The sequence below is a fragment of the Rhinatrema bivittatum genome, chromosome 10 (genome assembly GCF_901001135.1).
Source record: "Rhinatrema bivittatum chromosome 10, aRhiBiv1.1, whole genome shotgun sequence".
Classification (NCBI taxonomy): Eukaryota; Metazoa; Chordata; class Amphibia; order Gymnophiona; family Rhinatrematidae; genus Rhinatrema; species Rhinatrema bivittatum.
Genome location: NC_042624.1, coordinates 75,927,470 through 75,944,197, shown reverse-complemented (window position 1 = coordinate 75,944,197; position 16,728 = coordinate 75,927,470). Strand labels below are relative to the sequence as shown.

Sequence of the window (16,728 nt, the reverse complement as noted above, 5' to 3'; positions counted from 1 at the left end):
CAGTAGCGCAGAATTCCCACAGGACTACAACTCGTATAGCAGGGTTTAAGAGAGATTTAGACAGGTTCCTAGAGGAAGTACATAACATTATTAGCTAGGTACTATCCCTGGGTGTAAGAGGAAATAGCTGTATTTTATAGGATCTGTCAGGTACTTGCAATTTGGATTAGCCACTGTCGGAGACAAGATGCTGGGATCAATGCACATTGGTCTCACCCAGCCATGGTATTTCTTATGTTAACACTTCCCCAAAAGGCCTTTGAAAAAGAGAAGAGGGTTCTAGTACAAATACTCATCAGCAGAACTTATTTCCACCTGGCCTCATGTATATCTTGCAGGCTAGAATGCTCCTTTGAACCAATAGTAGTTACTGTTAAATCCAAGCTAAGTGTACTGATTTTATAAAACCCATCATGACTAAGAAATCAAGTTTGAAATGGTCTGAATATACAAAAAAAAGGTTTTGCACTCCTTCTCCTAGGCTATAAAACCCTGCTGTTTATGGACACAGTTGTGTAATGCAGTGAACCTCTGGACTCTGTCAGAGTTCTTATATTCCTGGCAGTGTCACACATTAAACAGGCGTGTGGTGAAGAGTCAGAAAAAAAAAAAAATCCATAAATTACTTTCTGGTGGAATACCCAGTGGCCATTCACTGCATTCAGACTGGTTAACATCTTTGACTTAACCATGCTATTAGATTCAGGCAGGTCTGGTCAAAGTAAAAGCAACTCTGCACAACTTTCCTTTACTAAATTCAGTGTGTATGCAATCACAAAATCATCCTCAGACTCTCAAGTTATCCCTGTACCACTTCAGTATTAACCCAGAGTCTTGGGAGCATCTTTCTCAAAACTGTCCCACCTGGCAGTCTCATCCATACTGGAGCTATATTACGAGCAGACGAGAATGCTTGAAGCAGGCCAGAGCAGAAGTACAGCAGAAAGTTCACAACAGCAGTATGTCTATTGTGCAGGAAGCAGTTAAAGCCAGCTGTCTTTACCCAATGTACTACAGAACGTTTAAAGCACAAATTGGTCCAGTCAGTCACTCACACACTCATTGCAAATGAACTAATGATATTATAGACATCTTCATAACCAAAATAAACATACTAAAAACATGTGCACATCTAAAGATATAAAAAGTTTTAATGTGCCCATTGTTCATTTTGCCATTGTTTTCCTGTCCACAGTCTATATTACTCCAAAACCTGAGCGATAAATAAATGGTATTATTTAAAATGTTTATATGCCGCCCAATCACAAAAGCTCAGAGCAGCTTACAATGTAACATTCATAAAGCAGAGTTGTGCTCCTAGTACAGCAGGATGTTAGTCCTCACACATGGGTGACATCAGATGGCGCCCAACACGTAAAACATTTATCAAAGTTTCTAGAAACTGACTGGCACACTGAGCATGCCACTATCCACATATCCACGCGGGGTTCCCCTTCACTCTCGCAACAAAGAATTATGAAAAGATAAAATAAATATAGGAGAAACCCAACTCCGCGGGGTGGTGGGCGGGTTTCGGGAGAACTAACATACTGCTGTCCTAGGAGAACACCTGTTATAGAAAAGTAACTCTTTCTCCTAGGACAAGCAGGATGTTAGTCCTCACGCATGGATGAATACCAAGCCAGAGGCAAGATGAAAAATCAGTCACCACCTTAGGCAGGAACTTAGGGTGGCTCTCCGTACTCACCCTATCATTAAATAACTTTGTTAGGGCAGATACATCACCAACACCTGAAGCTCACTGACTCTGCATACCAAAGTTATCACAACCAAGAAGATGACCTTCCAAGTCAGGTACTTCAGATCACAGGAGTGCAGTGGCTCAAAGGGGTCTCGCATGAGTCAGGCCAACACCACGTTGAGGTCCCAGGACACAACAGGAGGCCGCAGGGGAGGCTTCAGCTGAAGCAGGCCACTCATGAATCAGCCCACTATGGGCTGCATGGAGAAAGCGAACTGTCAATACCTTGGTGGTAGGCCCCTGTGGCACTCAGGTGTATTCTGATCGAGTTGGTCTTCAGACCAGCGTCAGAAAGATGCAACAAGTAGTCAAGCAACCTCGAAGACAGACAGGAGAACGGATCCAAGCCACGACTCTCACACCAAACAGAAAACCTCTTCCACTTCAGGTTATAAGATTTCCTAGTAGAAGGTTTCCTAGAAGCTACCAGGATTCGAGATACACTGTCAGAGAGGTCAAGGGGCTGCAGGACTAGCCTTTCAACATCCAGGCTATCAGACAACGCCCTAAGGTTGGGATGGCACAGCCTACCCTGATCCTGAGAGATCACGTTGGGGGGAGGTCCCCAGACCAATCGATTCTCTGACAGAAAGATCCTGCAGAAGCAGGAACCAGACCTGTCTCAGCCAATGGGGGCAATGAGAATTATAGTCCCCCCATCCTGCCGAAGCTTCAAGAGGGTCCTCACCACCAGAAGAAATGGAGGATACGCTACAGAAGGCCTTTGCCCCAACGGCAGGCAAAAGCATCCGAGGCTGGCTTTCCATCCCCCCTACAGGGAGGTAAAGTGGCTCACCTTATTGTTGCAGGGGAAGGCAAAGAAGTCCACCTCCGGTATCAACCAGAGGCAAAAGATGCGATCCGCCACTACTTGATCCAGGGACCAAATGTGGGGTTGAAATGCCAGACTTAGCCGGTCTGCCACCACTTTCTCCATCCCGGCCAGGTATATAGCCTGGAGCTGCATGCCCTGGCATTGAGCCCAGGCCCAAATCTGGACCGCCTCCTCACAGAGAAGGAACAATTTGGTACCTCCCTGCTTGTTGATATACCACATCGCCACTTGGGTGTCAGTCTGTACCAGGACTGCCTGGTTGGACAAGCAATCTTGTAATGCCCAAAGCGCATACCTGATCGCCCAAAGCTCCAGGAAGCTGATCTGGCTTTGAGCTTCCTGAGCACACCCCAACCCAAGATGGAAGCGTTCATGGTAAGCACAACCTGGGGAGGTGGGCTGAAAAGGTAAACCCCTGCTCCAGACTCTCCCACCACAACAGGGAGGTCTGGAGAGGTAGTCGTGACACTAATGCACACATTGCGATCTAAGTGGCAGCAAGCCAAAGAGGTAACATGGATAGAAGCGGCCATGTGATCCAGTAAGCGAAGCAGAAGTCGGGCCAACACCTTTTATGGTGTTTGTCTAGTTTAATACTAAATTATAAAAAAGTCTAGCTAGAAAATGCAAGTATGTATTTTGAACTGGGGAAACCTCATAAAGTGCCAATATAAAGATGCCTCCTATGGCTACTTAATCCAACTCCAATGTAAAGGTTGTTGGAAAAAGGTTATAAATCATTGGAAAACCCCAGCAGTCCAGTGTAACTTAAGTGGTATACAGCAAAATGATGCTATACCACTTCAAAACTCACAGTTCTGTCGCAAAGATGCTGAATTGAAAGCTTCATGCAATAAGTCTTTTAATCCCGACACTGCAATGTTTCGAGTGGGTTCTCTTCATCAGGGAATGACTTTTAAGCATGGATGATATCCATATGTCTAGGCTGTGAGAATTCACCAATAGTGTTGTGCTTACGCTGAAATTGTGGCAATGCTATTTTTCTGGGTCAAAAGAGCTTCTTCTTCACTCAGAATGCGCGATGTGTGATGTACTCTTATCGCTGCTATTTTATGCATTTGTTGTCTACATTGCAGTTGTACCCCACTTAGAATTATATTTCAAAATGGGAGATTATAAGTAGATTGTGAGGTCCCAATAGTCAATTTTCACTTCCTACTAAGCAGAGGCCTGTGTTGGCTTTGGGGACTAGCAGGTCAGTCCTCCCAGCTCCTTGGTCGTCCGCTCTTTCGGTCTGGACACACAATCCAGTCTTCCAGTCAGGAGGTTGCAGAGCTTGGTTCTCATTCTCCAGTTCCTCTCTGAGTCCTGCTTCCAGGGTTTATCTCGCTGTGTTGACTCCAGCATATTCCTCGCTACCCCGGATCTGCTTATCTGTCTAATCTGGTCTTCCCGTTCGCTTATACTGCTTACTTGGTTCAGAGCCTACTACCTAAAGGTGACGGCAGATAGAAGATATCCTGCTGCTATTCCAGTTGGAACCAGTCTGACTTGTCTTGCCAATTTACAGGCCAATCAAATCGTTAGGTCCCAGGTGCTGACTCCCAAAGATAACTGGTGGCTTTCCAGATTTTTCCTACAGAACTTGTCCAAACCCCTACTATACTAGATGCCTTGACTACATCCTTTGGCAAAAAAATTGCACACGATGAGTGTGCTGAATGAAAAAAAAAACACTTTCCCTGATTTGTTTGGAATTTGCTACCTGTTTCATGGCTAGACAACAATCTAAACCTAAAAAAGTTTATAAACACTACCACAAAGGACTGCTTTTACAAACTACAAGTCCTCAGAAAGCTAAAACCCCTCCTCCACTTCACTGACTTCCGGCTAGTACTCCAATCCATCATATTATCTAAGCTCGATTATTGCAACTCCCTTCTACTCGGTCTCCCCACAAATTCTATCAAACCCTTACAGATGGTATAGAACGCCGCCGCCAAAATCCTCACAAACTCTAACAAAAGAGAACATATCACTCCAATCCTTCGTAACCTCCACTGGTTTCCTATTAAACACAGGATACTCTACAAAGTTCTCACAATCGTCCACAAAGTGACACACAAACTTGCTCCTATGTTAAGCACACAACTTCAACCTCATACATCTTCCAGACCAATTAGAAGCGCATACAAAGGCACACTGTATGCCCCGCCAGTAAAATCATCTTTGAGAAAACTAGCACTATCTTCAGCAGGCCCCCAACCAATGGAACGTTCTCCCCCCGATCTAAGACTTGAACCAAGTCATCAGGAGTTCAAAAAAAGCTAAAAACCTGGCTTTTCCGCCAAGCCTTCCCAGACACTTAATGCTGCCTAGATGTTATGATAATTCAATGAGGTATCCCCTAATTGGGTTTATCCTATTATGACGTTTTTAACTGTACTATATCTGAGTTCAAACGTTTCTTGTAATTATACTATACTATGTTTATTTGTACTTTGTTTTATTGTTCTATGTAAAGCCCCTCTCCTTTTTTGGGCATTTCACTGTTATATGTAAACCGGAGTGATTTGTATTTCATACAAGAACATCGGTATATAAAAATTAAAAATAAATAAATAAGAGGATGCAGTAGTGATCCGTTGTCCTGGGTAAGAAGTTGAGCGCTATTGCCTAGGGGAATTGGATTGTGTATTGATAGCTGTATGAGTTAACTGTACCATAGTTGTCTTGGCCATGTTGGCGCGATGAGGATCAGATCCGCCTGGTCTTCGATGCATCTCTGGATCGTGCGAGAGGAAAGCGTCTGGAGCTAGTCTGAGTAAGCTCGGGTAAATGGAGCAAAAGCTCTCCACTTTCCTGTTGCTTTCGGTCACGAAGAGGTTGATGGATGGAAGGCCCCAAATGGCGAATAGGTGCTGCGCAACCTCTTGATGTAGTTCCCATTCGTGGGGATGAAATATCCTGCTGAATTTGTCTGCTCTGGAATTGCTAATTCTGGGCAAATAAGTTGCTTGGAGAGAGATGGATCTGTGGTGAGCCCATTCCAGTACCTGTACTGCTTCCTTGCAGAGGTTCCAAGAACCGGACCCTCCTTCTTTGTTTATGTAGAACATTGTAACTTGGTTGTCTGTGTGAATCATACTGTTTTTTTTCTTGTAGGGAGTTTTCGAAGGCTCGAAGGGCGTTTCTGACTGCTCTGAGTTCCAGAAGATGTGTGTAATGTGCATTCGTATGTGGACCATAGACCCTGTGTTTGTAGCTGGTCTAGGTAGGCTCCCCATCCCTTGGGAGATGCGTCTGTGTTGAGTATTATCCGATGTCAAAGGGGTCGTAGAGGTGAACCCACTAGTAGTGTTGATGGAGGTAGCCACCATTGCAGGTCTTTCTTCATGCTGTTGGTTAAGGAGATGGGAGTCGACAATGGATGGAGAAATTGTGTCCATGGGTTTTTTAGACCCCACTGTAGGCGACATGTGTAGAAGCGTATGTGGGATTACGTAAATGGATGCTGCCATGTGTCCTAGAATGGTTAGGATTTGGCGGGCTGGAACAGTCGTACTGTGAAGTAGAACTGAAGATAGTGTGGAGAGAGCTAATGCTCGTGGGTGTGGTAGGAAGGCCTTGTCTTGAATTGTGTCAATGTAGGCTCCGATGAATTGTAAGGCTTGAGTTGGCGCTAGATTTGACTTTTCAAAGTTGATTAAGAGACCTAGATTGTCTAGCAAGAAATAGTTTGAAGCAGATTGTCTTGTAGGAGAGACTGATTGGGAGCTACTATAAGCCAGTCATCCAGATAAGGAAATATTTGCACCCCCTAACGACGGAGGTGTGCCACCTCTACTGGGGGCAGAGGAAAGGCCGAAGGGGAGAACTTTGTTCTGGAAGTGCTGGTTGTCCATCTGGAAACAGAGGTAACACCAGGAGTTGAGATGCATTGGTATGTGAGCATATGCATCCTTCAAACCCAGTGAACACATCCAATCTTTGGGTCGTAGGAATGGAAGAATGGACTTGAGAGAAGCCATTTTGAACTTCTCCTTATGAAGGTGTTTGTTGAGTGAACGTAAGTCCAAGATGGGACGCAGTCCTCCTGACTTCTTGGGAATAAGGAAGTATTGTGAGTAGAACTCTTGATGAAATTGCGGGTAAGGCAATTTCTGAATGCACTTGTTCTGGAGGAGAATCTTGTGTTCCCGTAGGAGAGGTCCTCGGTGCGCTGTTTGCTGTTTCTGAGGAACTAAGTGCGGGAGGGTTGGAAGGGATGAGAAATGGAGAGTGTAACCTTGTTCTATTATTGTCAGGATCCATCAATCGAACATGATGTGGTTCCAGGCTGGAAGGAAATTGGACAATCTGCCCCCTACCTACTAGATGTGTCTGTATCTGTGGCAGCATGGTCCCTAAAAACCCAGTTGGGTCTTTGCCGGTTGAGGGGCAGCCTGTTGACGTGACTGACGAGGGACTCTGGGGCGTTGGCGTGATGGTTGTTGCCTTTGCGGCTGATAGGTTGGAGGCTTGTAGTACGAGTAAGGTTTAAAAGCTCTGAAATTGGTTCTTCTGTATGTAGCAGAAGAAGAATATTGACGCCTAAATGTGGATGGTTGGGAAGGGGATGTGAGTGACAGAACTGTTTTCTGTTCTGAGTTTTGTTACTGTGTCAGTAAACTTATCTCCGAATAAATTATCTGGACAACAGGGCAGGTTCACTAATTTATCATGTACATCATCCCCGATTGCACTGGAATGCATCCATGCAAGGCGTCTTGCTGCTATGTCGTTAGCCGAGGCTTTGGAAGAGATATCAAATTCTTCGTAAATAGACCAAAGGAAGTGTCGTAAACCTTCCTCTAGGTTGTGGTATTGTACAGGTAAACCGGCTTCCTGGGCTCCCTGTTGGAGATGTGGCTTCAGCGCTTGCAAATTTTCGAAGAGATGTTGCATTATGTAGAATTGATGGTTCTGTATCCGAGCGTTTAGCATACCAGATTGAAATGACTTCTTAGCAAAGTCATCAAGAGATTTATTATCTCTGGTTGGCGGTGTATTTGAGTGAAGTCACGACTTCCGAGCCTTCTGCATCACCGACTCTACCACTATTGAGTTATGTGGGAGCTGAACCGTTGAATGGAAGGGGTAGTCCTTCATACGATATTTCAGGTCTATTTTACGTGATGTTGGAGGAATAGATAGCGGGGTATCCCATGACTTCTCCATCAGCGCAGTCAATACCGAATGTTGCGGTAGCACCACAGGTAGTCGGAGTATCAAAACTCTTTAAAATCCCTAACATCTCCTGTCGTGGATTGGGGATTCTCCTTGTCTCCACATTAAGCATCTGACCTACTTTTTCTATAAACTGAGAATAAGTAAGATCCTCTTGTGGAGAGGAAGGTTCAGGTGGGACCTCCGCCGGGTCAGATGGATAGCCAGTCGTTGAGTCTAATGAAGAATCCAACTGTAAAATATCCTCAACTGGCAAGGAACTATGGTAGGGGAGTGATGAGGTGGCAGATGAGATTGTTCCACGGAATGTAGGAATTGAGTCAGAATTGAAGTTATCTGGGACATAGCTTGGTTAGCTAGTCCCAAGGTAGACTGTATAGGAGGTGGGTCCGTTATAAGTGGTAGGGCGGTCCTGAGTGTATCTGCCTGCATGGAACCTTTTCCGGAGGTGGGATAACCGGTGGAGGTACTGGTTCCGGACGATAGGGGGCAAGGCTGCCAATGGAGGCTAAAGAGAAGCTTGATAGCACACCTGGAGACGATGAAGCACTGCCTGACAGACGAGGTGGAGAAATATCTGGATCTGAGTCTAGGACTAGAAGGGGTGATACCTCTCTAGGTCTTATGACCTGTGTGGTGTTTCTTGGGCTTCATTTGCGTCGGTCGCACGAGATCTGCGCCAATGTAACGCACCACTATTCTTGCATCGTTGAGTCGATGAGCCATTTTTTAGAAGGCGCATCGATGCGTTGATGCCTCGGTTCGGAGTCGGCGCGCTAATTTTCGGAGCGCCGACAGCGTCAATGTAGCATAGGCCGCGATGTTACAGATGCACCCCCTGCGCAATGAGCCGATTTTTGGCAGGCAAACAACAGCATTGTCTTCTGACCTGGGGGGGGGGGGTCGACTGAAGAAGCCCTTCTCTAAGGAGACTTTTTTTCTCATCTTTGGACCTGGGGAGGATCTGATGGAAGTCTCCGAAGGGGCATAAGAGCCTGATAGTCTTGTTTTTAACTCTTGGAGCTTGACAGCACGCTGACGCTGCACTCTTGGGGACATGCATCCGCAGTCCCCACAATTAGCCTGGTCATGATTTGGACCCAGGCATAAACAACAAGAAATGTGGCCATCAGTGGTCAACATTATCTTGCCGCAGGCACAAAATTTGAAGCCTGGTCAAGGCATCTCGCTGGATTAATGTCCTGCTGATTTTTTTTTTCCCTCTCAGAAATTATTTCCCTCAGGAGAAAAGAGCTCCGTGTGTGAACAGTTGCGCAAAAAAAAAAAAGCAGGAAGATACAAGAAGGAGCACCTAGCTGAAAGACTTTAATAGACTTAGGGCGTTCCGCCACCTAGTGGCATGGAAGACGTACCCAGACAGCATGGCTAATTCAGCTGCTTATCTACGTGAAAATAGAAGGACTAGGCAGCTACTCCATGAAATTAACATTTGGCACATTTAAAAATAATATGAGAAAGTTCTTTTTCACTCAACGCACAATTAAACTCTGGAATTTGTTGCCATGGGATGTGGTTAGTGCAGATAGTGTAGCTGGGTTTAAAAAAGGATTGGATAAGTTCTTGGAGAAGTCCATTACCTGCTATTAATTAAGTTGACTTAGAAAATAGCCACTTCTATGATTAGCATGGGACAGACAGTTTTTGGGTACTTGCCAGGTTCTTATGGCCTGGATTGGCCACTGTTGGAAACAGGATGCTGGGCTTGATGGAGCCTTGGTCTGACCCAGTATGGCATGTTCTTAAATTTCAGCCCCTCAAAAATGCAATACCATCTCTATATATATTGTGCTCCTTAATTCAGCAAAACCTCATTTACACTCCTGCATGACAGTTTTCTTAAATTCAATTAGCTTGTATCTGAAGGCTTGGAATCTCCATACTAGCATCCAGCTTGCCACCTCCCTACCAGTGCCAAGATGTATCCCAAAATTCAGCTGCAATGTTCAACAGACAGCAATCATCTCCAGTCATGGACTCCTCCCCCTCCAACTGCATGAACTCAACCATCCACCTGTATATTCCTCCCTGTTCCCCCCTCCCCGTTGATTGTAATTTCAGCCTTTCAGTTACAATGTGAACCGGCATGATGTATGCTTACTAATGCCGGTATATAAAAAGTTTCAAATAAATAAATAAATCCACCTCATTTTGCTACCGCCACTCCTCAGTTCCTCAATACTTCCACTTCTTACTAACACCACTACACAGAAACAGAGAAAATGCTGTCAAAGACTGAGGCCCATTTAGTCTGTCCATTCATAATGCAATACCGTAGAGCTAACCCAATCTCAGGATTTACCCCTGACATCCAAGGATTCTTTATGCTTATCCCATTCTCCAGGGCCCTTTCCCCAACCCTTTCCTTACTTCACATTTCCACCACCACTTCTCGAGGTTCTCCCTACAATTTTCCACTTCTTGCCAATGCTGCCATATCTCTTCCCCCTGCCTCATAACACTGCCATTCCCAAGGCTCTCCCCGACCTCTAGGTACACTTACTGCTCCATAAAAGACACAGCAGCCAGCTTTCCTTAGTTTGTGCACCTTTCCCCAAGTTAGTCTCTGCTGCCTGTCTTCTGCCGATTCTAGCCACTGAAACCAACTCAAGTCAGCTTCTGTTGCCTGACTCATGTACATAATGCCTGGCAGTAGCTTCAACTAATTACCTGCAATCCTGTCATCTCTGATTTCATTTTCCTACAGAAGGCTTTGCTGAAGTTGCCAAAATAGAGTATACATGTGTATGAACTCCCCACCAGCACTAACATCAATTTTATCCAAAAAACTTTACAACACACACAGAAATTTACTTCTCTTAAAGGGAAAACCAAAAAATAACTTCTAAAGAACTTTTGCTGGCCAAGCCAAACAATGTTTAAGAGGTAAATAAAACTTGAACAGTACATTCTTTTACAAAATGTGCACACTGCCATATGTAATTTTAAGTATCAGTAATCTTCCCCACTTTGAGTTATCCTTAAAAGGTAGTATACACAGATCAATAAACCACTTTCTGGACACATTCATTTTTATAGACAGCCTAGTTAGTGTCGAACTGTGATATACACACAATTCTATTCAAACTAGGAATGTCAAGTTATTTCAGTTAAGTGTATATAAAACAAGAAATTATCACATCAATGGACTGTAACACCACTTGATTAAATTACAAACCATTGTAATAAAAACCAAAGTTCTTTACAGAGCTATGTTGCACAGCACTACACAAAATAATTCACATTTTTACTCCAAAACACTCAGGACTTTATTTACTAAGGCTGTTTTCACCTATTCTGCATCTTATGGGGGGGAAAAAAAAAGTTTGCTAAAGCAGGCCCTTGGCTTGAGAATGGGAAGGTTAAGTGATATTCACAAGGTTAGACAAACAGGCAGTGGAGAGGGGAACTTTACTGGACTCTACCTGCAGTAATCTGGACTTTAACCTCCATGTTACACTGATATCCTTAAATAAGCAACACTATTTAACTGGAAGAGAAACACTATAGCTCGAGGTTGTAGATTGCCTTAATTAAAACAAAAAAAAAACACCTACAGCACATACATGCGTGAAAAATGTTTCTTTAAATTGATAAACAGTATATAAACAGAAAAGGATCGTCTATTCAGTCTTACATTTTCTTGCCTGGTGCAATGCCAAAAGACTTCAACTGATCACTGTTTTCACCTCATATGCTTATACAGTACCAGGTTTACATGAATTCTGTTTTTGCCTTCATTTCTACTGGGAGGCCATGCCATACACACAACACCATTTCTAACTTTTTCAGCTGAAATTGTTCTTGCAGACTGTCTGGATTTTACATGCTTCTATACCGTTGCCACACACCTTTCCTATCCTGTTTCATGAGTTAACAAACCAATGGAACGAATCCAGTAACAACATTTTTTTTCGACAGACAACACTCCAGTATGGTTTTGCATGTAATGTTTGAAGAGAGTGCTCAAATCTACCTCTCAAGCCTGGTGCTCTGAACGTCTCAAATTCCTCGGGACTTTAAAGCCTAAACGTAACCGGTTGCCAAAACGCACGTTCCCTGGAGCATTTCCATACAATTGATAGTGCTGACCAACACGAACGGAGACCGGAGTTCCAGCTCCAGTAGAAGAGAGTTCTGCCATTAAAGGACCACGTCAAGCCAAGTTTAAAAAAAAAAGGTACCGTAGCTCAAGAGTTTCCTCTCACCGACTTATAAATAACTACGGTACTGTTATACATAAAACTTAAAATACCACCTGAAAGAAAAAGATACATATGCTACCTTAAATCTTCGAAAAAGCCGCCCGCTACGGGAGAGACAGCCCCGCATTGCCGCAGGTTTCACACTTGTGCTTTCCGCAGTAACCGGAACATTAACCTGCTATCGCCCAGGGCCACACGCCAGCAACCTTCTACCGCCAGCGGCGAGGAAACAATCCGCCGCTGCCGCCACCCGGCCGCTAGGTGGGACCCTCCTAGTCTCACTCCAAGCCTTCCCGACGGCGGCGGCGGCAGCAGCAACAACAACAGCGACGACAACGAGTAACCACCACTGCAGCAGTGACCGGTTAGTTCCGGCCGGAAACAGCCACCTTGGGGTGCCGGGGAGGCACCGCGCGGAAAGCCCCTCGAATTTCAGGAAGCGGCCTCCATCCCCTCCCGGTCGCCACTTTACCCGATTGCGCTCTCCTGAGCAACCATTAACGGACAGGGGAGGGGGGGGGGGGTGGAGAAGAGATAAACGGCGAGGAAGCCGTTACCTGACGAGCGCGGCCGCACCATCACAGAGCGGGCCGAGAGGATCCACAGCGCCTCGTTCAAAAAGCTCAGATTGAAGAAGCAACAGCAGGAACTGCACCGTCGCGAACCCCTACACTCCACAGCGCCACCCTCGCAGCGCCTGACCGTGTGCAGGCAAACCGCCGCCGTCTCCGCCAATCGCAGTGCCCCTCCCCGCGCCCCACCTCCAATCACAGGCCTGTCCTGCCCACCCCCTCACCCTTCCTCCAATCACGGCCCTGCGCTCGCCCTACACTTTAGTTCCAGTAACAGCCTCTGTTTCCAATCGCAGTCCGTCCCCTGAAGTATCTATTTCCCTCATCTGTAATCTCGGCCGCTATTCAGACATTCCTGTCGGGGCGCCACGAATTTGACACCTTTTTCATTTTGGCAGAGGGGAGGGTGGCAGCCGCGCTAATAACAGGAACAAGTTGGGGGTCATTAAATCGTGCCCGATGAAGTAAATATCCGTAAAAAAAAAAATTTGTGAACTCAATGTTACCTCGAATATTCTTTACACACATGGTAAAAATTGAATTAACTCTTTACAGTAAACTAATGGTATTTAAACGCACCCGGGGCACTAACCCCTAAATGTTAACCTTAACCCCTAAATGAAAAGATCAAGAAGCAAATGGGGTAGGTCAGGAGCGTATGTAGACCTGATTCAATTTTTGAAAGTCTCTTTGGACAAGGGTTCTAGTTTATCCTTTTGGCGATGCTTGCACCAGAGGTTGGAGCCTGATAAGGAACTGATTATGGGAACTTTTTTCTAAATTGCAATGAACGGTAGTCGCGGATGTGTGTCAAGTAACTAGAGCTAGGAGCAAGAATTTCTTAGCGTTGCGCCCAGCAGTGGCATGGTTTGGATGACATTTTTTTCTAAAATTCATTTGCAAGTGCCTGATCATTGTGTATCTTGCTCAGTTATAAGCAAATTTTAAAAGACCTATGCATACCAAAGACGGGAGATATGTATCTTGGGTCAGCGCGCACTGCGCAGATTTTAAGAAGTGCCCAAGTGCGCGCATATCTCCTAATACGCACACGAATGGGAAAGGAAAAAAAAAAGGCGGGACACAGGCAGGGTCTCTGCAGTCAGGGTATGTAACATGAAATGTGCACATACGTATTTACGTGCACAAGCATGTGCCGGGATCCCCTACCACGTAACTTCTGCTATGGATAGCGTGTAAGTAATGAAACAAAAAAAATGAGGCTAGTTAGTGTCATTTTCAAGGGTTGGGGGTAAAAGGGAGGCATATTAACTAGCAGGCTGAGCGCACTATTTAGCCCCCGTTTGGCCGCGCGTTTTAGACGAGCTATTATTACCCCTTATACTGTAAGGCGTAATAGCGCATGGAAAACGCGCAGCCAACCCCCCGAAACTAATAGCGCTCATCACATGCAAATGCATGTTGATGAGCCTATTAGTTAGTCACCCGAAATACAGAAAGTAAAATGTGCGGCCAAGCCAAAGGCAGGCTTTAATTTCAGACGGCACCGGGTAAATGTACAGAAAAGCAGAAAAAACTGCTTTTCTGTACACCCTCCGACTTAATCTCATAGCGAGATTAAGTCGGAGGCCCCAAAAATTAAAAAAAAAACTAATTAAAAAAAAAATCTGCCCTCCGGTCTGCGGGTTCAAAAACAGACGCTCAGTTTTGCCGGCATCCGTTTTCCGAACCATCAGCGGGTCCCACAACCGACGTTTAATTTTACCGGCGTCAGTTGTCGGACCCACTGACAGCCGCCACTTTCGCTAATGAGGCGCTAGAGACGCGCTTTTTTGAATCAGCCTATAGGGGAGTTAGGAAATCCTATCCTTTACCTAGGCAAACTGGGAACATACTGGGAAAACTGGCAATTATGTGGTTTTGTGTATCTAATAAAATCCCCCCACTATGCAGTAGAGCCTGCATTTGCGAGTATGTTATAAAATAGCCCTGTCTCTAGACACAAGCCAGCATCTGCGCATATATTGGCCACTGTTGGAAACAGGATGCTGGGCTTGATGGACCCTTGGTCTGACCTAGTATGGCATTTTCTTATGTTCTTATGTTCTTATATGTATGCTCATGCGGCTGTTTGAAAGTTACCATCCCTGACACTTTCTTGAAGGGTAGAAATTGTTCCTAGGGTTGTTGGTTGTTCTGTTGAATATGCAGTGAGAGTGTGTTATGTTGTCAATTTGTTTGTATACATTTAGATGTATTCACTTATTTTGTTATGTTTATCTTTTTTCTTTTCAGAGTAGATCCTCCCTCTTTGAGGACTTAAGACATGTTTAATAATGTTTACACTTTAACTTTTCTTGATCTTACTATTATGACACTGTGATACATTGATTTTTTTGTTTAAAAAATTGATATATCTTGCATTGAGCTGTTTCAAAATCATTCTAAAAAAAATAAAACAGTTGGTGGTGGTAAATTAAGTTAAATGCAAGGAAAAAACAAAGATTAGTGGAGTCCCTCAGGGATAAGTCCTGGGTCAATTCAGTTCAGTTTGGTGGATGAGCAAACAAGATCGGGTATAGGTCTTTGTCTGCCATCATGTTTCTATGTAATATTTTCATAAGCAGTATTGCAGAGGTATTAGTAGGAAAAGTGTCTTTGTGCAGATGACACAAAGATGTGCAGCATAGTGAATACCTCTCAGGTTGTAGACAGAATGAGGAATGCTCTGATAAGACTCCAAGAATGAACAACTACTTGGCAACTGAGTTTCAGTGCAGAAAAGAGCAGTTATGTATTTGGGATGCAGAAATCCAAAGGGGCAATACACAATGCGAATGAGATACTGATCTACAGTGATTCTATACAACAAGGTGCCATTTTTACATACCAGCAGGTAGGCAAGAGTGCCTGGGGATGGCTTCTACCCTATTAAGGCATTCTGGACCTGTAGATGGGGTAAAATAGATTCAGGGTGGAGGGAAGAAGGTCAGTTTTTAAATTATGGATTGCCAGAGGGAACTGGGCTTTTTTTTTTTCCAGGAGGGCTTGGGACAGAGAAAATGAGGCTGAGAGAGTATAAGAGAGAACAAGAGAGCATGTGTGAAAGAGAGTGTGAGAGAGAGAGAGACTACGACAGATAGAGACTGTCAATTCTGTGTTGGTTATTGGAAAAATAATAAAAATTAAGCATAAAAAGGAAACAGAATGGGTAGAGGGAAAGGGGTAGTGGGAGAATATAGTGGCACAGTATGGCTAGCTGTGTGTGATATGTTTTGATACGTTTTCAAATGGTTGTGTTATGGCATTGTATTAATGGAAACTAAATAATAATTATTCACACAGGGCAGTAAGAAAAACTAGCACCGGCCTTGCCCCCAACTTGGTTCCAGCAACAATCTTCAAAACGCAGTAAACGAGAAAACCAAGCTTGCACTCACAGGCCCCATCCCGGAATGAAAGCCCCGATGGGGTGGAGCCTGTGAGCACAGGCTTAGTCCCCACACTCACTGCATTTTGAGGATAACTACTGGAGCTGGAGTTCAGGGGAAGGAGGTAGTGGTGGTTGCAGCTTGAGGGATACCTTCCAAGGTCCAGGGCAGGAGTTCAGGGTAGCTGGGGGCAGGAAATGTGCCACCTCCCAAATGTTTGCCATGCTAATAGGCACTGGCCTGGAAGGCTTGTGTGTAAATCCAGGCCTGGCTATGATTAATACAGGCCCTTCATTGAATGTTTGCCAGCTGCTCATCTTGTTTTGGAGGAATAAAATAGCTCAGATGTTGAGATATTCTTTTTTTGGATTTGTATATTCGAAGGGCATAACCAATTGATGGAGCCTATTTTGTGAAGCAAATAGAGGACAAATAAAGAGCATCATATAACTTATTTTGCCTTTTTGAGAACAAAGTATAATAGAAATAATATTTACAGTTCTTAAGTAATGGGTAACATAGTAATATAGTGAATGACAGCAGATAAAGGCCTAAATGGTCCATTCAATTATTTTTTTTTTAAGTTTAGTTTTGGGTAGTAGCAACTGTTACTCCATGCAGGTCACCCCCAAGCAAGAATGATCCTCAGTAGACAAAGAATGTCTCAACAATAAATATCCTGATCTGGGCATGGTAAATGAAAAAAAAAAAACTAATGTTAATTAATAAAACTTGATGGGTAAAATGTAAGCCC

At 44.4% G+C, this 16,728-nt stretch overlaps 1 protein-coding gene across 1 annotated transcript in view; it reads right to left on the bottom strand.

The window, feature by feature from the left end:
* ARHGAP29 (Rho GTPase activating protein 29) overlaps window positions 1-12,735 on the bottom strand; it is a 291,858-nt gene extending 279,123 nt beyond the window's left edge. The window contains 1 exon segment of the mRNA XM_029617439.1: window positions 12,568-12,735. The gene's annotated coding sequence lies outside the window, so the exon portion shown is untranslated.
* Window positions 12,736-16,728: the final 3,993 nt, after the last annotated feature.